The sequence below is a fragment of the Mesocricetus auratus genome, unplaced genomic scaffold (assembly GCF_017639785.1).
Source record: "Mesocricetus auratus isolate SY011 unplaced genomic scaffold, BCM_Maur_2.0 Super-Scaffold_100007, whole genome shotgun sequence".
NCBI classification, from domain to species: Eukaryota; Metazoa; Chordata; class Mammalia; order Rodentia; family Cricetidae; genus Mesocricetus; species Mesocricetus auratus.
Window position 1 is genome coordinate 23687263 of NW_024429191.1, and position 24435 is coordinate 23711697.

Sequence of the window (24435 nt, forward strand, 5' to 3'; positions counted from 1 at the left end):
GGTCTATCCCACAACTCTGAAGAGTAAACACTGAACAACCATACTTTCAGACTGCTGTGAGTGAACATTCGTCTTGGCCACGGCGCATGTTTGTAGAATTATAGCTATGATTTAACAAAATTCTTTCTTAGCACTTAGCACTGGGCTTAAAAGCAGGGCCACTTTTTGCCAGTGTAGTGGTTAGCTTTAGTTGTCAACTTGATGCAGTCTGGAAGAGAGCCTCAATGAGGGATTGTCTAGAGCAGGTTGGGCTATGAGCATATCTGTGCAGGACTGTTTTGATAATGTTAGTTGAGATAGGTCCCCTGTGGGTGTCACAGTTCCTTTGGCAGGGGCTTCGGAACTGTGCAAGAGATGAGAAAGTAGCTGAGCATAACGTGCGTGCAAGCATTCTCTGTCTGCTCCTGCCTGTGGATGTGAGTAGCTGCTCATGTTCCTGACGCTTTGACTTCTTGCAATGATGGACCGTAGCCCAGAACTGTGAACTGAAACAACTCCTCCTTTTCCCATTAAGTTACTTTCGTCAGCATATTTTATCACAGCAAGTGGATAAGAAACTAGGGTAGATATCCCATTTTACCATCCCTATTCTTAGAAAAGCTCCACTCAGGTAATGGATACACTCTAGCCTGAATTTCTGGTCTATAGACCATGAGTATTCCCTGCTGACACAAGGTAGCCCAGATTCTACAAATAAGATCCCAGAGGTCATAGAGCAGGTGGAAAGTAGAGTTTCGAATCTGAGTCTTTCAACAGGCAGTGGTGGTGCACACCTTTAATTACAGCACTCATGAGGCAGAGGCAGGCAGATCTCTGTGAGTTCAAGATCAGCCTGGTCTATAGAATGAGTTCCAGGACAGGTGGAACTGTTTCACAAACAAACCCTGTCTCGAAAAACCAACCAACCAGCCAACCAACCAAAAAAAAAAAAAAAAAAAAAAAGAATTTGAGTCTTTGAATCCAGGCAGCCTCAAACAAAAGCCCGTAACCAGCAGAACAGCACAGAGGAAAGAGAATATATGTACTGATAGATATACAGACTGGAAGAGTGGACAATGAACATCGATCAACACCGCTTACCCCCAGGTGGCGGGAATTATGGGTGAATTTTCCTTTTGGTGCTTTTTGGTGTTTTCCAAGCCTTGCCTCCATACAAACTAATTATGCAATCCATTAAAAGCCAGTGGATATTAAAAACTGAAAAAATCCAAACAAGCCAGCAGATATTATGTTTAGTTACCTCCTTGTTCTGTGTTAGCCGAGTTTCAAAACGATCTATTTTATGCAATTCCCATGTTAGCTTGCTGACCAAGGTAGGATTGTCCCTGTGTTAAAGATGAAGCCACAGTGTCACTGATACAATGCTCTGCCAAGGCCCCTGCAGGTAAGGGACAGAGACCTTAAAAGCAAACCTTTCAGTCTGTCTATCTATACCCTACTGACCTTATTCTCTCACCATAGGGACAAATGGGGAATATTTTTATTCTTTACATACTCCTTGCTGTGCATACCCAAAGGCCTTCACCTAACCCTGGTGCAAGGACCGAATCAGTGAGCCTGCTTACAGACTGCTACCGGGAGGCACCAGAGCTCATGGCATGGTTTATCTGGTGTACAGAGCACCAATATTGAACGGGGTGGTTTTTGGCATCCCTCTAGGATATGGCACTCAGGGACTCTGGATAATAAATTCGAATTTGACTTATTTCACAGTTATCATCAGGCAAACCCATGATCTTAGGGGAGCCAGTGGGAAGTGAAACCATTTTCATCAACTTGTAAATTGAGTGGGGCTTTAGTTTTTATTTTTTCCCCAATGCTCTTATTAGCAGCATTTGACTACACCTTCAGCCAAGCCACATTTCCCTAGCTGAAACAGTTTGGCCCGATAAAAACTAGAAAAATATAAAACACTTGCTAATTCTTTCAGCACTGGCTCTGTAAAAGGAAGACTTCCTGGGTTTGGAAACTCCCTTCGAGGTTTTTCCACTTTCATTTGCCGTTTAACCCTGGAACAAGATCATAAACTTGTCCAACAAATAGAATGTCTTCGGGGCCAACAGACCCATGTTAAGTTTTAAAACAAACTGGAAATAATAGTCATCAGAGAAGCTGTTTTCAAACACTGGATCCTAAGGTAATCATCAAATGGCATGTTTACAGGCATCCTCTATGGCCATTCTCCTGGTGACGCAGCATTCCATTGTGAAGGAGGACACAGAGGCGTAAGTGGCCCATGCCCAGGAAGGGACGGGTGAGGATTGAAAACCCATCTCTGATGCCTGAGTTCTTGCTCACTGACCGGTAAGAAGAGAGCTCTTTCATGTCCTTAAACAACAGGTGGCCCCCCTGCCCCTTATCATCTTACCATCCAGAACATTCTACGTGCCTAAGATGTGTCTGCTGTCACTCTTCACCTTGCATTTTAGTTCTTTGGTCTATGCCTCATCTCTGATTAGATTGTGAACTTCTAGAGAAGAGAGTTTAGGTTTGAATCCCCTCTCTTCCATAGCCTTGCATAGGGCCTGACAGGTGATGATAGGCACTAACTAACATACGTTACATGAGTAATGATAGAGTAAAATAATAAAATAGGGATATGTGAATAGTCATTCAAAATGAAACTTCTGAGTAAGTAATACCTAGACCTGTGTTAGAAATGTATTATCTGGGCTGGGGAGACAGTAGGCATGTGTTATAAATATTGGATATTAACTGGGCTGGGGTGATGGCTCAGACGTGGAAATGCTTGTGCAGCTGTGAGGATGGGAGTTCTGATCCCTAATCCCACATCCATGTAGGGCACTGTGACCTGCCCGGAAGAAAAAGAGAGGGTATGCCTAGAGCAAACTGGCTAGTGAGACTAGCCATGAGTGAGCCATGGGTTTGATTAAGTTAAATAAATCATCTCAACGAATAAGACAGAAGAGCAATGGAGGACAATTTCCAGCACCAACCGTATATCTCTACATGTCCTTGCGCTTACATGCATGCACATCCTCACACCTGTGTGCCTATGCCCATATGCAACACAGACAGACAGACGGACGGATGGATGGAAGGACACACACACACACATACACACACACACACACACACACACACACACACACACACACACACACGGGAATACAAAGAAACACAGAATCTTTGATCCAGTGCATCAGGTTTGCTTCTGAACAGGACTCATGTGAGAGGTGTTATCCCATGCCACACTGATGTACTTATTTATTTGAACCCATGAGTGAGAGTATACATGTGCACTCAGCTGTGGAGACTTAAGGTCAGTTCCAGGTGTTATTCACAGGAGTCAGCCACTTAATTTTTTGAGATGGGATCTCTCACGGGGACCTGCTTTTAGATAGACTGCCCAGCCAGCAAGTTCTTGGGCTCTCTCTCTCTCTCTCTCTCTCTCTCTCTCTCTCTCTCTCTCTCTCTCTCTCTCTCTCTCTCTCTCTCTCTCTCTGCCTTCCCAGCAAGCACATGCCAGCACACCTGACTTTTTGATGTGCGTGCCAGAAATGGAACTAAGGTTCTTAGGCTCGCATGGCAAATGCTTTACTGACTGAATCATTTCCTGTGAACCCATTTTATTTCATTTTAAAGACAAGAGTCTTGTGTAGTCCATGCTGACTTTGAACTCAATATGTAAACAAAAAATTAAAGAAGAACATGAAACTGGGAGGAAGATTGGGTGGGAGGTTAGCTAGAGGAAGTTGGAAGGAGGTAACAATGGATAGATATGACCAATACAAATTGTATAAATGTATAAAACTGACAGATAATTAAAAACGTTGTTTCAACAACAGCGAACACACCACCCCCTTCAGCAAGTAGTTGAGGGTTATCTTGAACTTTTGATCCCTCTTCTTCCACCTCCTGAGTACTGGCTAGCATTATAGGTAGGCAGACCACACCTGCTTATGCATGCTGAGACGGACCCAGGGCTTTCACGTATACCACACAAGCACTGTATCAACTGAGTTGCAGCCCCAGGCATAGGGAATTTATTTTTAAAATTTGTTTTCTTGCAACTCTTGGTACTCAGGGAAAAGCATGGGATTGGTTCCCTTGTCCTCAGTTCTCCTGTGGCTCCAATAGTTAGCAGGATAAAGTTCAAGCTGCTGGGGCTGGAATTTAAGACCCATTGAACTTGGCTGCAGTGAGCTGATCCACAGCAACACGCTCTGGTTTTTCTGGCCCCTTTCCTTCTACCAGCGCTCCGCTGTCCACTGGCCTGAGATGGGGCTCCCTTCCTCCCCCGCCTTTCCAGACCTGGCTCAGCGTCCTCCTTCCTACAATTTCTTTCCTCTGGGGTGTGAAAACAGGAAGTAACAAACACACAGAGAAGTCCTGCTGAGATCTGGGCGGTGTTGGCAGCAGTCGGCTGTCTCAGTTTACATTGGTACACATTGGGGCCTTGTGCATATGGGACTCATCTAATATCACAAACAGCTCTCTTAAGTGATGGAACTAGAACTCAGACTCAAATATCTCTGGCCTCAAAGCTGGACTAGCTTCCATAACACACAATAATTATTTCTCTACTTTAGCAACTTCTGGGGTCAGAGAAAGCCAGCATTGTTTACTTATGTCTTTTTAATGATGTGTTCATTATATGTTTTTTTTTATTTGGCTATTAAAATCTGTGCATGTATCTAGAAGCCAAGAGTTCTGTGGATTCTTTTCAGCTGGCAGCTCTGGTTAAGCTGATAACTTCACATCATACAGTTTCAGGGACCCACAGAGCCGCCGAGTCTACTCTTTGATTACTTAGGAAACACTGAGTCCCCACATTAAGAATATCTACTGTTTCTGCATGTGGGTATGTGCTCTTGAGTACAAGTACTCCTGGAGGCCAGAGGCAGCAGACACTCTGGAGCTTTGTTACAGATTACTGTGAGCCACCATGTGCATGCTGGGAATTGAACCTGGGTCCTCTGGAAGATCAACAAATGCTCTTAAACACTAAGACATCTCCCTCACTCCATTTCACTGTTCTTTTGAGACACGATCTCCCTCTATAGCTCTAGGATGTCTTGACTATTACTACAAAGCCAGGTCATCCTTGAACTTACTGCAGTTTGCCTGCCCCAGCCTCCTGAGTGCTGGAGTCACAGGCACACACTATCACATCTGTCTCCCTTCCTCTTCTTTACTTAGTTTTAGTCTTTTTTACTTTACCCAGCTCAGTTCTCACCTCTGCCTTGAGACCTTCCCTGACTGCTCCAGGCAGCTTCCTTTCTAACCAAGCATAGCCCACAGTGCACAGGTCAACATAGGACTCCATTGTTTAAAGGAGTTAAAGGTGTCTCAGATGCCTTTAGGCATCATATAAACTCACTCTTTATAGAAGGGGTTTATGTTTCATACTGCTTGCATGGGGTTGGGCATACAGTCAACACCTACTAATTAACTGCTGATTAATTGACAGAACAAAGATCCACCTGCTGGCATCATCCCAAAGTGAGGAGTAGCGGCATCTATGCTTTGACCTCATGGGAAATAGTGATTTTTCCCTATAGAGGGTTTTCACAAACTGAGCATTGGCGAGGTTTATGGGAAAGCAGCTACAAAACTTTATAAAGGGGCATAAAAAGAAGACATGTATAAATGGAGAGACATATCTTGCTTTTGTTCAAAAGTTTCCATCCAACATAAATCTGTTCCTCCCCGGATTCTTCTGAAAGTTCTAAATAATCTTGCTAAAACTCCAGCAAGCTTTTTGGGGAGGAAGGCTTTTTTTTAAGCCTAAATCAAACATATTCAAACTTATGACACATAGAAGGATAATTATGAGATACTGTCTAGGAAATTTGAAAAAAATGAGGAGAAATGATGGGGTGAATTTGAGGGAGATGAGTTAGCTCTGTTATAAAACGTTAGGGCAGGAAGTACAGGAAAAGGTAGAAAGATGCCTAAAGTTATGGTTTAGATAAAAAACCAAATACCCATGAAATTTTATGTGTCATTTCAATGCTTTCAGGAAAAGCAGATTATTTGTAAAAGATGTTGGGGGCAATTCTTCCTTCCCTCCCTTCTTTCTTTTTCTTTTTTTATTTTTTCAAGACAGAGTTTCTCTGTGTAGTCCTGGATGTCTTGGAACTTGATTTTTGGACTAGACTGGGCTCAAACTCACAGATATCTGACTGCCTCTGCCTCTCAAGTGCTGGAATTTAAGGCATTTGCCACCATGCCTGGCTCTTCATCCATTTCTTATACACAAATAGACTTGCAACAATTCAAGATTTTAAATATTCAAAAACACCATTAAAATATTAGAGGAGAGCTGGGCATGGTGCCACAGGTCTGTAATCTTGGCCACTAAGGAGGTTGAGGGGGGTAGGATCACAAGTTGTAGGTCTATCTGGGCCTACTGAGAGCCCTCGAGTCTAACTCCAGCCTAGGCAACTTAGTGAGATCCTGTCTCAAAAAGAAAAACAACAAAAAAGAGAAAGTCATCCTAGGACTGGAGATGCATGTAACTCAGAGGCAGAGTGCCTGCCTAGGGTGCATGAGGTCCTAGTTCAATCCTCAGTATTGAAAAAAATCAGAAGAGAATATACATAAGTATTTTTATGGTTTTGTTAAAAGGACTATTTTAAGGTACGGCAGAATTTCAGGACTAGCAAGGAAGAAATATAGATGAATTTGTTGAGATATGTCTATAAGGCCACAGACTTTGTTTATTTACTTATTTTTGGGAACAAGATATGGCTTCTGAATTTTCCAATAGCCAAGGATGGCTTTGAACTTCTTATCCCCCTGTTTCCCATTTCCCTGAGTGCTTAGATTATAGGCATGAATGAACACATATAGTTTAAGTGGTACTAGGGATTGAACCACATCTTCATGCTTGCTAGGCAAACACTCTGCCGACTGAACTATATCTCTATACCAAAGACTGCAAGCTTTAAAAGCAAAGATGTAAGAAAAATGGAGAGAAATACTAACCATTTTTGTTTTGAGGTGCTGGGGTTGAATGTAGGGTCTTGTGAACATGAGGTGAATATACTCTACCACTGGGCTACATCTCTAGCCTAAGAGAATAAAAGGTATGGCATCCCTGATACAGCAAAGCTGTCTTTGAAATCAACCAGAGAAAAATAGAAAAATAGAAAACCAAGCAAATCAGATGGATAAGCAAATAAAGGACTTGGTGAAAAGAAAATTCTTCTGCAAATAAACAATGCAAAATAAAAACAGCAAAACTTTTGAGAGCTAACGGTTGAGCTGATAGCTGAAATAGTGCTATGGGGTTAGAGAGAAGACTTGCAGATCAGAGCGTTTGCTGTTCTTTTTTTTTTTCAGACAGTGTTTCTCTGTATTGTTTTGGAGCCTGTCCTGGAACTCAGTCTGTAGACCAGGCTGGCCTCGAATTCACAGAGATCCGCCCGCCGCTGCCTCGAGAGTGCTGGGATTAAAGGCGTGCGCTACTAACGCCCGGCAATCATTTGCCGTTCTTACAGAGGACCAGAACATCATGGTGGCTCACAATCAGCTGAAATTCTAGCGCCAGGAAATCTAATACCCTCTTCTGGACTCATTAGGCACACACGCTCACATGCAGGCAAGCATGCATGCATGAACGCACGCACAGACAGACAGACAGACAGACAGACAGACACACACACACACACACACGCACACACACACACAGCTTAGAGGGAAAATGTGCTAATGTTCTGTCTGCCAAGGGGACAGGAGAGAAGACATTTTTGTGTGCTTCAGTGGAGGGGGTGAGTTTGGGTGGAAAGGTGGCATTATCTAATAAGATCAAAACGAGCATGGGTTTTCATCTATGGATGACACCCAGGAACTTGTCCTCTAGAAGTGTTCTTGAAAGAGAGTAAGATGAAAAGAGTAGGGAACCAAAGCAGTGTTCCTCCAAACTGAGAAATAACCTAGATTGCCAACAATAGGGGATTGCAAAATAAACCACGCAGCCTGCATGCCATGAAAAACCATCCATTTACTAAAATGGTAAGTCTACAGCGACTTATGTAATGATATTAAAAGGGAAAAAGGTGGCAAGTTTCAGGAGATCATGACTACAATCTACTTTTGAAAGGATTTATCTGTTTTATGTGTGTGTACGTTTTTTGTCTGCATGTATGTGTGTATACTGTACGCATGCCTGCTGACCACTGAGGCCAGGAGATGGTATTGGATCCCCTGGAACTGGAGTGACAAAGGATCGCAGGCAGCCATGTGGGTGCTAGGAATGGAACTTGGATCCTCTGTAAGAGCGGCCAGTCTTCTTCATGGCTGAGCTGGCTTTCCTGAGTCCAAACAATCTGATGTGTATAAAAACTCTTTCTCTCTGTGTAGGCTATTATATTTATAGCAAAAACAGTTTGAATGAATAAAGATTGAATTGTTCATAGCCCTTATCTCTGAAGGATGGATTGCATGAAAAATCTCCCTTTGCATCTATTTTTTTTTCTGTAATAAACAAATGCTGCTTCGCTGAAGTGTGTTTGGGAGAGACAGGTTGAAAATATAAGGTCAGGAGGAAGCCTGCACAGAAGGAACATCTGGTGGACACTGCGACCTGGCCTTGGCCTTTCCAGTCCAAGCTTACAGGGGACGAAGCAAGGGACCGATGAGCTCTCAGGGTCTCCCCTCCCTCTGTCCCTGAGCCTTGTGTTCACCAGTGTGAAATGGGACTGAAGTTAGAGGAAAACGTACACGGTCTCTTTGACTTGAGTTTCTTTGAGCCCAGAACAAACAGGCCACCCAGTGCTTGAATCTTCCTTCCAAGGTGGTAGATGAGCCTCTCTGCGTGCTGAAAGGCCTAGGTGTCTTAGATGAAAGTCTCCACAACAGAAGAGGGACAATTACAGGCCTTGGGGAGCCAGATGGGAAGCCAGCCAGATTGGGCCACTTAGGCCATTAGGCTCCACAAGATTCTTTTCATCCTGTCTCCCAGCAGCTGTTGGTTCATTTGAGTTTTCTTTCTGACTCATTCCTTTGTTCCATCCTTTGGTTGGTGGGAATCAAACTTTTCCTCTCTCCAAATCAGTCTTCCATGTTTAGCTTGGCTCTGGACCCCCGGATGGCTCTGAATATCTCCCTTCCACCTGTTTGGTCCCATCTGGGACACCGTGTTCCCTCAGAGGCTATGTCTGAGGATCGTGCTGTCTTTGTCATCTGGAGCCCTCAGTGTCCCTTGATTGCAGTGTGAGTGATGCCAGTCCCCGGCTCCAGGGTATCCTGTCTTCTCACCAGAGCCCCCCTTTGCCTTCCTGAGAGCTAAGCACATTGCCTGGCGTTGTGATATTTCATGTGATGAAATGACTGTTCTTTGCTGATAACTGGGAGTCACTCTCCAGATTCTAGAAACGTGGAGTTCATCCTGGCCGTTAGGCACCTCTGTGGACATGCTCTATAATGACCGTGGGTGCTGTGTCAGGCAGACAGGAGCAAGGCATTCTGGGTACTGCTCCACAGAAGCGTGGCTGTGGATAATAAGAATGCATAGTGCATTTCAAAAAGCTAGAAGGACTGCTTGAAAGTTTTTTTTTTACCATAAAGAAATGATCAGAATCGCACAGGGTGTCTTATGCTTGCAATTCCATTAGTCTGAGGGCAGAAGCAAGCAGGTGGACTCCTGAGTTCTACAGCAGGCGCACTTACTGAGACTTGATCTCAAAAACAGGAAGAGAACGAGGGATGGAGAGATGGCCCATTAGTGAAGACGCTGCTCTTGCAGAGGACCTAGATTCTGTTCCCAGCACCCACACGGTAGCTCACACCCATTTGTAAATCTAGTTCCATGGGATACAGCATATCTGGCATCCATGGGTACCAGGCATGTGTGCAGTGCATGTAATATACTTTAGCAAAATGGTAATATCTATAAAATAAAAATAAAAAATCACAAAAATATGCAAGAGAGAAAGGAGAGAGAAACAACCAATTTAGTGTTTAAGGAGCCACCTACGTTCACCCCAATTTAGAGATTATGCAGAGTATAACTGTACCAAAGCATCACATGGTATTCTGTTACTATGTACTTTGTTTTTATGTATCACTGAAAAAATTCAATTAAAAAGCCCCTGAAATACCTGCCCTTTATCACAGCTGAAAAACTGTTCATGGAAGGGCAGTGTTCCAGAGGGAAGGTCCTGGGAAACAGTTCCTTGCTCGGCTGACAGATGTGCTGTAGGATAGATACAGAGGTGGGTGGGTTTGCTGTGGTTACATGAGAAGGTTTAGAGGATTTCAATAAAAATTCTGAATGTATTCTATTTGTCCCCATATCATTTATAGATGTGTCACTCAGACATCATCAGGAACGCTCTTCTCGAAAAGAAGGTGCGATGTCTTTTAGTCACTTCTCTGTACCCTTTCAAATTCAAAGCCCTCCCTTGGAGTGTCTGAATTCCTAGGGGGTGTCTGACCTTAGTCTGGCCTCTCCTGTCTCTTGCTTTCCCGGTCCCTTGATGATTCCCCTGCTTACATCGCAAGTCGCGGCGGTCTCTTGAGAGAACAACCTCTAGCACCATGTGCGGTGTATGAGTCCTGAACTACATAGCTTACAACCGAAACTTCCAATGCGATGGGATGTGGAGGCAGGCTTTGGGGATTCAGTATTGAGGGTGGAATCCTCAAAAATAAGAATAGCGCCCTTATAAATCGGACTCCAGAGGGCAGAAAAGTACTTGTTAATGTGTGTAACATCCTGGCTTCCATCCCCAGCATAACCAAAAGTTAGGGGGTTCCAGAGCTCTCTTACTCTTTCTCTTCCATGTGAGGATAGAGTGGTGGACCTGAATTCTGGAAGATGTCATCAAAAGAAGTGAATTGTGCTGATAAAATAAAAAACACAGGTTGGGGAGATGGCTCCGTGCTTAAGAGCACTTGCAGAAGACCCAGGTTCAGTTCCCAATACTCACACGATGGCTCATAACCATCTGTAACTTCAGTTCCAAGGAGTCTGATGCCTGTTTCTGACTTCCACAGGCACCAGGTATGTATGTGATACACATATTAACATGCAGTCAAGCACTCATGCAATAAAACTAATAATTAACAAGAGAAACAAAAAACCCATCTGTACTAAAAATAGAGCAACCTAGCAGTTCTCGTCTCTGGCTTTCTTGGAGAACCCTGAGCTGACTGAGACATCAACCATGTTGGGTGCTGGACTCCCTAACCTCCTGCTCATCCCCTCTCATTTCTGTTATTTTGGTGGCTCTGGGAGATCTGAATTATTGTTATTTTTGAGACAGGGTTCCATGTAGCCCAGGCTGGCCTCAAACTTACTGTCTGGCTAAGGATTGCCTTGAACTCATGACCTTCCTGCCTCCACTCATATAAGCCTTGGGATTCTATCCCTAAATGGGCTTTTTGGATGTAGTTTTTAGATTGTCTATGTCAGCAGGAAGTTTCCAAGCTCTGCTGCACTTTGCAGTGAGCCTCAATCGAACATCTTCTAGATGCCTGCAGCTGGTTGAGCATTTAATCAAGCAGATTAATATTGATCCTAGAATCAAGGAGATTTCACTGATTATTTTGTTCAGCATCCCCAGCTTAGGAGGTGAGTACAACAACAGCAGCAACAACAATAACAGAAAACAACAGCTCAGTTTTTAGGCAAGTTGTCCAAAACAGTGGCAAAAATGAGATTCAGTCCTAGGCCTGACTCTGAAACTCTTGGACTTCCTTCTGCACCTGACTCTTTTGACCTAGACACTTCTATGCCACATGGAGCATAGAAGTATGGGGGTGTCTGAAAGAAAACCAGAGGTGCTGGTTACAAATAGGGAAGGAGAGACTTGTAGGGGATTGTTTGGAAAGGAGGCATTATTTGACATTATTGCTTTAAGAAAACATCCCATCTTTGAGAATGTTGAGGAGACAAATCTGAATGGTAGGGAACATTCCCCCCTTATCTGTGGAGGTGTGAGAGCAACTGAATGAGTGTGTTTCAGAAAAACCTATAATAGGAATGCTGATATCAGAGATAGAGAACTTTCCTCATAGTTAGAAATGGACTCAGCCTTTGTGATGGTTAATATGGATGGTTATCAGCTTGACAGGTCTTAGAATCAGGAGGAAATCAGCCTCTGGGCATTCCTGTGAGGGGTTATTTAGATTATTTAACTGGTGGGAAGACCCACCCTAACTGGGGGCAACATTACTCTTGGATTCTGGACTGATAGCAGGCAGGTGGCAGGTGCTTTAACCAACCCCTATGGTGCATCTGTTCAGTACCTACAGGTTATATGTAGGAGCTACTGTTAATTGTTCCCATTTCACAGATTTATTTTGTTAGTTTGTTTGTAGTATGGGGGTTTGAACTTAGGGCTTTATACATGTTAGCTAAGCACTCTACCACCCAGTATAGCCCCAACCCTATTTTCACCTTTTATTTTGAGACAAGGTCTCACCAAGTTGTCCAGGCTGCTCTCAAATTTGCAACCCTTAAGCCTCAGCTTCCCAACTGGCAGGGATTATGGGCCTATGTCACCAGACTCAGCACAAGTCACAAATGTTAAAGTTGAGATTAGTAGAGAAGTAATTTCCTCAGAGCCAAATGTGACTTCTTGTGTTACTGTCTTCTGTGATTTTTTTTTAGTTATATGCAAATACCAAGATACCCAGTTCCCAAAAGAAGTTACAAAAAGTAGTGCAAATTGGTGCAAACACTGTGGAAATCAGTGTGCAACTTCCTCAATAGAAGTAGAAATAGGTGAATCATATGACTGAGCTATACCTTTCCTGGGCATAGAACTATATTCTGACACAAAGACACATGCCTAGCCATGTTCATTTTCATAATATCTACTACATGGAAACAGCCTAGATGTCCACCAGATGATGAATAGGTAATTGAAGAAAAATAAAACTGTGAAATTTGCAGGCAAATGGATAGAATTAGAAAACATTACACTAAGTGAAGCCATCCAGATCCAGAAAGACAAACATTGTATGCTCTCACTTAAGTGAGGACCCCAGCATGGAATCTTTAGCTTTGTGTGTTTACCTGGGGTATGTGTTGAATCAAAGGAAATAACAAAAAGGCCAATGGGTGGAGATGAGGAAGAAAGAGCTTAAGGGAGGAGGTGTGGTGGAACACTTGTGATATGGAGGGAAAGGGACAATAATGGGGAGGGAAGTTTAGGTGAGAAGAGGGATGGGAGGGGAGGGTAGAGGAAGGGATGGGGGAGGGGTAATTCACACTAAAGGATGTTTGAAAAAGCAACATGGAATGCTCCTATTTCATAAGCTTGCACTCCTTCATATTTGCATAAAAGAGTTGAAATGGAGCCACCCTACACAGAGGACAATACTCCTTCCAGAGACATAGGATGCCCAAACAGGTCCAGAGTCAGATGTGGGAGACCTCCCCTTGAGTTGGTCAGGAGTGTCCTGGAGATCCCCAAGACAACATAGACTATAACCACAGCTCTTGGCTGCCCACTGGAACTTTATGGGAAAACTCAATTGTGGAAGACACCATACACTTTGAACATGGAGAAAACAAAACAAACAAGAAGAAAGTAGAGCAGGGTGGACATGGATTTGTAGGTATTTGGGAGGTAGAGGCAGGAGGATCAGGAGTTTGAGGCAAGCTTAGGCTACATGACCTTATCTCAAAGAAAAGACAATCAAAATGCAGAACAGAATACACAAGGGAATACTATAAAGAAGAGGGAAAAAAGTCATGTTAGGATATGAATGCATTAGTTTCCAGATGACCTTTCTTCTCAGGCAAATTGGGAGAAACTATTTAGAATGGAAAAATCATCATTCCCTATGTCCAGACCTCACAGACCAAGTCACATAGGAAGGTGGGAGGAGAAGGGATCCTAAGTCACAGATCTTCCTGCAGTCTGCAGATGGGCACCACTAAGAAGGAAGCAGAGGTCAGCAAAAGGTGTGCGTGTCTGGAGATGGAGAAAGCAAAGAAAGACAAAATCACAGAAGTAAACCAGAGTTAAAAGGACTCAAAAATCCTTGTTCCCATCACCTTCCCATATTTTGACTAGGATGACAGGGCTTTTTTTTCCTTATTAATACGGTATTTGTCTTCTCTCTGTCAAACCCCGAGCCAAGCACTTTCCCCAGACTTCCTGGAGACGTACAGGAAAAGGGACATACAGGGCAGACAGGACATGAAAGAACTATGGTGAAGAGGTTGAGAAAAGTCACCATTAGGCAAAGCAGCCCATGGCCTCTGAGAGGGCAAAGCCCAGACTCGTGTAGGAGAAGAGCTGTTACTTCTTCTAACTAATGATGAAGCTCCCCAAAACAGTCCCAACCCCAGCCTCAGAGCCAGCCACCCCAACTGTAGCAGCCCCAGCCCCAGTGAACTTGGCAGCTGTGTCAGTGTCCCTGGAAATGACGCTGGTTTGGAAGCTGTGGCTAGGGATGCTGCCAAGCTGCTGAGGTCCTCATCTGCCCACCTCTGTGGTCGAGTCAGCTCCACTGCAAACAGGGGACGACTCAGCAGCTGAGAGGGGCTCCTGATGAAGGGGAGGGCGCAGATGAACTTGGAGCAGGCATACATTTTCAGGGGTGAGGGGCCAAGGCAGGAAAGCTGCTCCCAGAGTAGAGCAGACAGGGGAATGAAAGGGTCTTGTGTACAATAAGACCCTAAAGGTGGCTGTAATTGGGTTGTGAGGCCAGGGCAGTTTGGATTCCAGTCTGAGAAGATACTATGTTCTTTTTGTTTCCTGGTGGCCTGGCCTTCCAATGAAACACAGTTCTGCTCTGGGTCACCCCAAAGGGGTTACTCAGGTTTGCTAATTCTTCTGTCCCCTTCCTTCTTTGCAATATCAACTTGATGTTCAACCCTAAATCTGACAGTGTCACTGAGTCTCAATGGCCCTGTCTGAAAAATGGCCTCATTTCTCCCTGAGGTGCAGACTTAGAATGAGGGCATAAAGAAAGTCCACCTTGCTCAGTAGCAGCGAGAAGAGGTGACCTGCTGGGTTCTGCTCTTCATTTACCTCATGCTCTAACCCACTGATTGTCCCAGGATGGCATCAGGAGAGCTGACGTAGTCTCTGATGACTCGAGTCACCGCAAATACTAAAAGACTAGGATGCAAGGAGAGGCTGTGTGCAAGTCCAGCATGTGAACAGACACGTTTGGCAAGAGCATCTCAGACTCCTTCTGAGGTTGCTGACACGCATCAATGGAGGCAGGCTAGCCCATCTGCTCTGAGCTCTCGCTGGCTTAGGAGAGGACAGAATGACCTTAGGAGATAGTCTTGACCTGGCCACCTGCCTCTGTGTGACTAGTGCTGCCTTTGTCGAGCCCAGTGCTTTATCCTAGTCTCTTTGATCTGCATCTTTCCCTTATGGATTTGTTAAAAGAAAAAGGAAAATCTGGCGAAACCAGCATTTGAAGTCGGGTTTATTAGCCCCACTTTCTGTTTTATTTTCAATGTTGTTAATGCAGCAAGCCTCTAAAAATGGCGTCTGTGAACCACTGAGGAGAAAAGGTCGCCTGATGCTCGGATGTACAATTCCTTTGTAACTGTTTCATAGCTTCCATCAGGTTTTCCAAAGAACACTGTACTAAAAAAAGGGGACAAGGACCATTGATTTAAAGAAAATCACTGTTCCAATCAAGAGCTGGCTTGTCCACACGCGGGACCAAGCACTAAGAAGAATGGGCTCCATTTCTCTAACGAACAATTTGAAGCTAATAGTGTTGGTGAGGATGCGGGTGGAGGAGAATAGTATGCACTGATTGTGGGAGTATAAATCGGCCCATGATTTCTGTAGGGAAATTGAGAGAGATGACTGAAAAGCTTGAAAGTATTACACATTCGAGTTCTCTGGAATTGCAGTTCTGAGAATGTATCTTAGCAGCAGCCACTGTTGTTAACTCTGGAGTTAGACTGACAGGTTAAAATTTAAAGTTATTGTCTCTATCTCTGTGGGGAAGTCAATCTCTCTGAGATATATATTCTTCACCTCCAGAATGGAGATATTGTTTATCCATAGAGTTCTTTGGAGGGTTAAATGAAAACATACGTGTGAAACATGTAGTATGATACCCAAAGCATAAAAACTCAACAAGTATGGATAAAAGCACTTGTTGTCAAGCCTGATGACTTGAGCTCAATAACTGGGACCCACACAGTGGAAGGAGGGAATCAATAAATATTTACTACTATTTGTATGCAAAAATTTGATTGCCATATTATTTATAATGATTAACATTGAAACCAACTTCAAAAATGTGACATAAGTAATCATATATGGCATTTAACCTGTTAAGATTAATGAAGTGAGTATGATCAGAAAAGTATGTGTATATTTTATAAGCTTTCTATACATGTATACACACATACATATACACACACATGCATATGCACATGTATTCATACGCAAGGATTAATCCTCTGCCCAGAAGCCATAGGTTGCTAAGCAAAACCCCAGGGCCAGGTGTGGGATACTTGACTTCAAATTGTTGGTCAGGATATCCTGGAGACCCTCCAAACAGTATAGGTATTCACCACTGGTCTTAGTTGCCAACCAGAATTTGATAAAATCCTATTGCTGAAGATACCACATACATTGTTTGCTTGGCATGGAAAAATCAAAGAGGCTTCCTATTTGCTGGCTAGTTATCATAGTACTAGAAGGCTCCTTGTAAGTTACTGATGAAAAAACTTTTCAACAGTTTTATTCATCTATTAACCCTGTTAACTGCAATGAAGACCTGTGGGTCAAGATATGCCCAAAGGTGCAACAGTGACATGAATGTTATGAATGTAACCAATTGCTTTGTGAATTAAAGAGGAAATCTGTGCCTGGGACTGTAAATCTGGCCAAGAGCCCGTGGTCAGGGAGCTCATAGGCGATAGAGGTGAACCTTCTATTATTTTATTAAATGTACACAATATCAAACTATAGTTAAATCTCTGTGTTCACAAATTAGTGCACCTCTCAGATCTCATGAGAGAAGATTCTTTGGTGGGAGGTGGTTAATGCAGAAACTCACAACTAATCAAAGCACAGAGACTGTGTCAATGGCATACTCAATCACAAATGGGACATCCCCCCGCCACAAAGATTCAGGGACCATTGAGTGAGAGGGATGAGAAACAGTGTAAGAACCAAAGGCCAGAGAGGATTGTAGTTCAATAGTGTGTTCTGTACATGGTAGGACTACGGTATTGATGACTTCAACAGCTGTGGTTGCTTGCACATGACTTGCATAAGATCAAGTCAGTCAACATTCTAGCACAGAGCTGGAGGGGCTCATGGGACCCCACCCCTATCTAGGGAGCTATTGGTAGTGGATAGCCTCTGGAGGAGGGAGACTCACTTTTCTAGAAGGGTGTGGGCCCTGTTATGTCAACCACACACCAGCGGATCCTACATTCATGAACCACAAGTTAGAACTGGTGGGTTATTAAAGAATAAATTTAAAAAAGAGGTCATGAAATCGGGAGGGGGTAGGGAGGCAGGATTAATCCATGAGGAGTTAGGGGAAGGAGTCATGGGTTAATATGATAAGAATACTTTGTATGAAATCCTCAGAGTCAACTACATTAATAAAATATTATATTAAAATATTTGTAGTGTTGAAAGACACTGGGGAGATTACAAGGAAGAATGTATGCTATTCCACAGAAAAATGGCTCAATAAATGTTTTAGGCTTTTCAGTGGCTTTGTTTGGGGCATGGGTTTTTATGATCTTCCTTTTGTTTTCTTGCATCTTCTAATGTTTTTTTTGTAATGAACACATGTAGCTTTTGCAATAAGACAAAACTAACTTAATAAAATCATTTGATGAAAAAACAATGACTAATCACTGTTGAGAAATGTACCAGGGCTCTGGCCACTTTGGGGGTAAGTTCCTTATCTTATACAGAAAATGAGTTTTTTTGTTTGTTGTTTGTTTTTGAGAGAGGGTCTCATTGTATAGTTTGCATGGCCCAGAACTCATAGAGCTCCATCAGTCTCTGCCTCCTGAATGCTGGGGTTAAATGTCTGTGCCACAATGTCTGGCTGGAAATTGAGAATTTTGTAGTCAGGCATAATGACACATGCCTGTAATCCTAATACTCAGGAGGAGTCAGGAATTCAAGGTCATGCAAGTCTGAGATCAGCCTGGGCTCCATGAGATCTTGTCTCAAGAAACCACAACCATGTTCAATGGGCAGAAGTGCTTGTTATTCAATTGTAATTCTAGTGCTCCTATGGGGACATGGGAGGCTGACACAGAAGGATCCTCAGACTTCTTGGTCTAGCTAGCCTGGTATAAAAGCAGCAAATAATAAAAGTCTCTCTCAAACAAGGGAAGGGTTTGATCCATGACTTAGTGGTTAGAGTGCTTGCCTAGCAGACCTGAGACTCTGGGTTAAATACTTAGCATCCCCCCAAAAGAAAAGAAAGATACCAAACAAGGAAGATGGTGGGGACCAGTACCCAAGGTTGTCCTCTGACCTCCATTTTCATGCCTGTATGCGTGCCCATATAACTAAAAAGTAACCAAAACCAAGTTGGTAATATTTTTACTTTGCAAATCCTAAAGTCTGAGTTTAATCCTCAGAACTCATGCAAAAAAAGTATCCGGGCATGGTGACATATACTTGCAATTCCAGCTTTGGGAAGTCTGGAACTATGGGCTTATTAGCCAGCCATCTTAGCTTGCTTGGCAAGAGTCCAAGAAGTCCTGCTGTAAGGGGTAAAAAAGGTGGATGGTGCCCAAGAAACAGCACCTGAGAGTCATTGCTTTCACACTCACACATGTGTAAACACATACACACACACTGAGAGCTGTGTCTTCTTGTTGAGAACATGTGAAATATAAATGAATTTTGTTGTTTTGTTCTGTGTTTTTGCCTAGGATGGACAATTGAACCCTCAAGTCTCCCACCTCAGCCTCCAGAGTGGTGTTAGGATTACAAATAAGAAGGGCAAAAATGTTTAGTTCTGCTGGTAGGTGGCACTTATGGGAAGGGGGACCCCTTCACCTTCAGGGCTTTCACTAAAGCATCCAGGTTGTCAGCCTGTGCATTCTAGACACCCAGCCAGCTCTGGGCTACAGAACCACTGTGATTGACTCTAGGGAACTTGGTATGGGTTGAGGATGTCAGGGACTGTCACATTCATTGGCGAACACTGGTTTGCAGTCAGGACTCCAAATTTAATCTCTGCAGAACTGATGCAGGAGGATGGCCATGCTTGCTAATTAGACAGCAGCAGTGTCATTGATCAAATCGGTTTCTTTCATGACACAAAGCCAAAGAACTCAGCAACAGTTTGTGCCACCTTCCAGGTAACCAAAAACCATCAAGACTCCCTCTCCCTGAGATGCTACTGTGGCCAATCTAGATTGTCAGGCTCCCTTCTCAGTGACAGATACTATGGTGCCATTGCGGTAGCTCCTGCTGTGCCTCTCACGTGGTCTGACTCCAGGTTTGGGCGATTTAAATAGTGTTCATTCATTTCTTTCCTGGATTTACTTATGGCAAACATTAAACTTCATCAGCCTTAAAGGGCTGTTGCTCTCTGAAAGGAAGCAAAGTCACAGCCAGGGTTCCCCACTGCATTTATGAATGGCTCTGCCGTTAATTGGAAAGCCAATGTATGAAAAAGGGGCTGACAATGGAAACCACTAGAGGACATGGAGCTTATTGCAGCTGCTGAGTATTGAGACCCGCATTTCCAGGCTGTTTAGTGCAGACCAGAGGAAGAAACACACGAGAGGTGGCTTTGGTTGAGTGATTTGGGGGACCCACAAATTTGGTTGTGAGCCTGGACAATTCCTGGCCGTGAGTTTACCTTGCCAAACCTTGGTTTTCATAGTGGTCCAATGAATGGATTGGCCACAAAGGGCTGTGACAATGAGATAACATAACACAGAGAAATAGTTAGCTCACTTCTGAAGATGTAATAAGGGTTCCGTAAATATTAGTCCCCACCCACATGTTGCCCTCTGAAGAGAGTTCTGAACTACTGTCTTCATTGTGCAGTACAGGCTCATGGGTCTCAGGCTCACTGCCCATGCTGCTGGAGTTCCTGATTATTGGTTAACTTCCAGACAAGGACCCCTAATGGATCTCCAGAATTTGGACTCATGAGGTGGGTGAACCTTAGCCTTCAACTTCCTAGATAGCCCCGACTAGGCTTGAACTCATCAACCTCCTTCCTCAGTTTCCTTAGGGATGGGATTCAGGTATGTGATACCCCACCTAGGTGAGTTCTGAATCTTAAGAGAGGGCCAAGCAGAATCCTGAGGTAGGAACTCATGCAAAGTTTGAAACTACCATGCTCAGCATTACACTTAATTTTAATATGACAGTCTTATTGTTACACACACACACACACACACACACACACACACACACACACCATGGAATGTGAAATTAAAATGATTTTGGATAGTTGTATAGGAGATTCCCTGGAGGAAGAGGAGATTCAGTTTTCACTGTAGAAATGGGGGAATGGGCTAAGCAAGACGGAGTGAACTGATTTACAGAAGGTCCTAGCAAACTATCTGTAGATACACTGTAAGGCTTAGGTTGGACTGATGGGGACACTGTGGGGGCATTGACACCCCTTTCTGTCTCACTTTGGGTGTTACTTACAGGGGTGGGCCCACTTGGTAAAGTGATAGGGTCGCATGCCATGATCAGTGCACTTTTCTGCAGGTGTTCCCATGTCAACAGAAAGTTAACCTAAGGAAAAACAGAGGTTGGGACCCCTCAAAAATCCTGGACCATACTTTTTCCTGAGTAATGTAGATTTTCCTGTTGAAGTGCAGAAGTCGTCTCATGCTGCCGTGTCTTTTGCTTGGACCACCTCTACAGCCTCTCTGCATCTGCTTTGGAGCCTCTATACTCCCACTCTACTTTACCCAATGGGAAAACAGGGTTAGTGGTCCTCCCTCCTTTTCCCCTCCCTCCCTCCCTTCGCTTTCATAGCTCAGGCTGGTCTCAAACTCACTACGCAGTCAAAGATGATCTTCAGTTTCTCATCTTCCTGCTTCTATCTCTTGAGTGCTAGAATCACAGATGTGCACCAACACATCTGGTTTTTGTAGTGTTGGGGATCAAACTCAAGGCTTTGTATGTGCTAGACAAACACTCCCCTACCAATTGAGCTACATCCCTAGTTCCTACATTTTAATTTTTTTGTGACAGGTTTATTGTGGTTTGAATGTAAAATGTCCCTCATAGGCACACGTATTTGAACACTTGTTTCCCATCTAGCGTTATTGTTTTGGAGGACTGTGGAATTCTTAGGAAATGGAGGCATATTAGAGGAAGTGGGTTAATGTGGGTGGATCTGGAGCCTTCTGCCTCCACATTCCAAATGCTGGGATCATGGGCAATATCCAAGCTTACTCAAATGAGGTTTTTATTAACAGAAGCTAGATCACATTATTTTCCCTTCTCCGAGCCCCCCAGCAACGTTTCTCCTTCCCTTAGAGAAAGCTCAAACCTCTTTATCAGGACGTTAGGCATTACAAGAAGTCCGTTCCACCTTTCTATCTGGCACCATCTGTCACCTCTCCTTCTTTCCATTCTGCTGCCATTTTATATTACAGCCACCTGAAATACAAATTCAGCTTAGGACCTTTGCATGATCCCTGAGATCCCTTCAGGACAGCTCCAAGTCACTTGAATTCCAGTCTAAGGACATGGAGTGCTCCCCCCGAATTGTCTTCCTTTGATTTTCAACACCTTGTCTCCTCTAGCTCACTAAAGCTCATAAGCACCTGGTATTTGTCTGTCTGAGACTTTACTAAATCAAAGTGGGCAGCTGCAGGAAGTGCTGGTGGTGGGGTCGGGTGTTTCTTTTGTTCATTTCCGTATCTGCAGCATCTCTTAACATCTGATACATAGATGGTCCCTGGAAGACCTGACTGTGAGATCCCCACACGCCTCTCACTTTCTGAACTTCGGCTTCCATATCTGGAAAATGAGGCTGATGACAAGCCTCTCCTGTGCCTCCAGGAGTCTTATGAAGATTAAAGGTGATAATGTGGATGAGCTCCTCAGAACAGAGAGGAACCATGTGCCTGTGGTGCTAACTGTGAGCCTTTGGTAGACTTACATCCACCAGGCACCCTTTAATTCAGCTATCACAAGCTTCAAATCATCTGTTATTAAGGGCATTTTGACAAAATAGTAACATGGCCTGTTGAGAGACTGGATTTCACAGCATTATTCTGATGCTTCCTTGGCTAGGTGTTAGGCACAGTGTGGTACTGTGTGATGTGTAGTAGCCGATGAATAGAGGTCTTCTGCTACTTGGGATCATAGGGTATCTGGATGTAGAAGGATAAGTAGCCCAGGGTGTTGCACTGTGTCATGCATGTGACAACGGAAGCACAACACAACCCTTTGTCCAGGAGATGCAATGAGGCACGACCCCCTGTCTAAGAGATGGCAGCCATAAGGAAGTTTAGAGGCAAAGCAGTAACAAATGGGGCTGTTTGTTCCGGGGGAATTTTAGGTATATTGGTATCTATAGAAACATTGTATTAGGTAGTCATCAATCTCATTATCGGGGGGAGGGCATTTAAGATTGCCTCTCCACTATTGCTTAGTTTGCCAGTTGTGCCACCTTGTAGATCTTTGAAAATCTCACTATTGCCAGATCTCTTCTCAAACCTATAATGGCTCCATCTATTATGGTATCTCTCATCCTGCTCTCCTCTATTCTTTCCCTGACTCAACCTTCCTGCTCCTCCATGTCCTCCTCTCCCCTCTTCTTCTTCCCCTCTCTTTCTCTCAACTCCTTCTCTCCTCCCCTCTCCCATGCTCTCAATCCCCTCAGGAGATCCTGCCCTATTCATCTTCTCCTGGGTAACATGTATTTCTCTATTAGGGTCCTCCCTGTTTCCTAGACTCTCTGGTAATGGGATTGTAGGCTGGCAATCCCCTGCTCAATGCCTAAAATCCATATATGAGACAGTACATACCATGTTTGTCTTTTAGAGCCTATCCAGTGATTGATGGAAGCAGGGGCAGACACCCAAAGCTAAACACTGAACTGAACTCCTGGAACCCAGTTGCAGAGAGGGAGGAGTGATGAGCAAAGGAGTCAAGACCCGACTGGTGAAACACACAAAAGCAGCTGACCTGAACAAGGGGGGAGCTCATGGATCCCAGACTGGTGACTGAGGGCCAGCATGGGACTGATCCAGACCCCCTGAATGTGGGTGTCAGTGAGGAGGCCTTGGTAATCTGTGGGGCCTCAGATAGTAGATCAGTATTTATCCCTGGTGTACAAATGGACTTTGGGAGCCCCTTCCACATGCTCTTTCAGCTTGGACACATGGGGGAGGGCCTAAGCCCTGTCTGGGATGATATAACAGACTTTGAAGATCCCTCATGGAAGGCCTCACTCTCCCTGAGGAGTGGAGGGGGGGATGGGGTAGGGTTGGGGGTTGGTGGGAGGTGGGGGAGGAGGAGAGGGAGAGGGAGAGGAAGCTGAGATTGACATGTCAAGCAAGCTTGTTTCTAATTTAAATAAAAAATTGCCAAAAAATAATAAAAAAAGATGTTTCAGAGTCGAAGGAAAAAAATAGAAATGTTGTATTAACAACAAAACAAAACAAAACTTGCTTGAGAGTCAGAAGTGGACAGGACCGGTCTCCTGTGCAGATACGAGTTTGCAAAGGTAAAAGTGCACATTGAGAGTTACTGAAGCAAACCAGCAAGTCTTGGGTAAACACTTGACTCAAGGGCCTTAGAGTTGCCTCAGTGGTAAGGGAGCTTGCCACTAAGCCTGAAGACCCGAGTTCAATCCTGGAACACGTATGGTGGAGGGAGAGAGCTGACTGCTGAAAGTACACACACACACACACACACACACACACACACACACACACACACACACACACGCGCGCGCGCACGCACGCACGCACGCACGCGCGCACACACACACACACAGATATAGGGAGTCCCAGCAGCACACTCCTGCCACCATGGAACCACCTGTCACCGTGTCTTCCTCTCGATGATAGAATGTATCCCCCAAACTGTAAGCCAAAATAAGCCCTCCCTCCAGCTGCTGCTTCTTGTCAGATGTTTATCACAGTAATGAGAGAAGTAACTCACACCGTGTCTCATATATTAGGTAGGATGTCAGTTACTTAGGATGCTCCAGGAGCAAGTAGCCCATGTTATCGTGATAAAGGTTAGCAGAGAGAGAGAGAGAGAGACAGACAGACAGACAGAGACAGAGACAGAGAGAGACAGAGACAGAGAGAGACACAGAGAGAGACAGAGAGAGCGCTATTGGCTTGAAAGGAGGAGAGAAGCTGGGAGATGAAAGTAGGAATAAGAACCATGGAGAAGAGGAGTGGAGGAAAGAGGGGAGGGGAAGCTAGAGAGGGAACATGAATGAAGGTCAGTTGTGGTAGTCTTTCAGCTACCCATGCTGGAGGAAAATCACAGCGGGATTTTAGGTACATGAGAAAGTGGTCCACTGTGTTCCCTT

At 44.1% G+C, this 24435-nt stretch overlaps 1 protein-coding gene and 1 pseudogene across 1 annotated transcript in view; both read right to left on the reverse strand.

Moving 5' to 3' along the window:
* Window positions 1-24435, reverse strand: part of Adra1b (adrenoceptor alpha 1B) — a 58365-nt gene that overhangs the window by 12192 nt on the left and 21738 nt on the right.
* LOC110341205 lies at window positions 11591-14542 on the reverse strand (annotated as a pseudogene).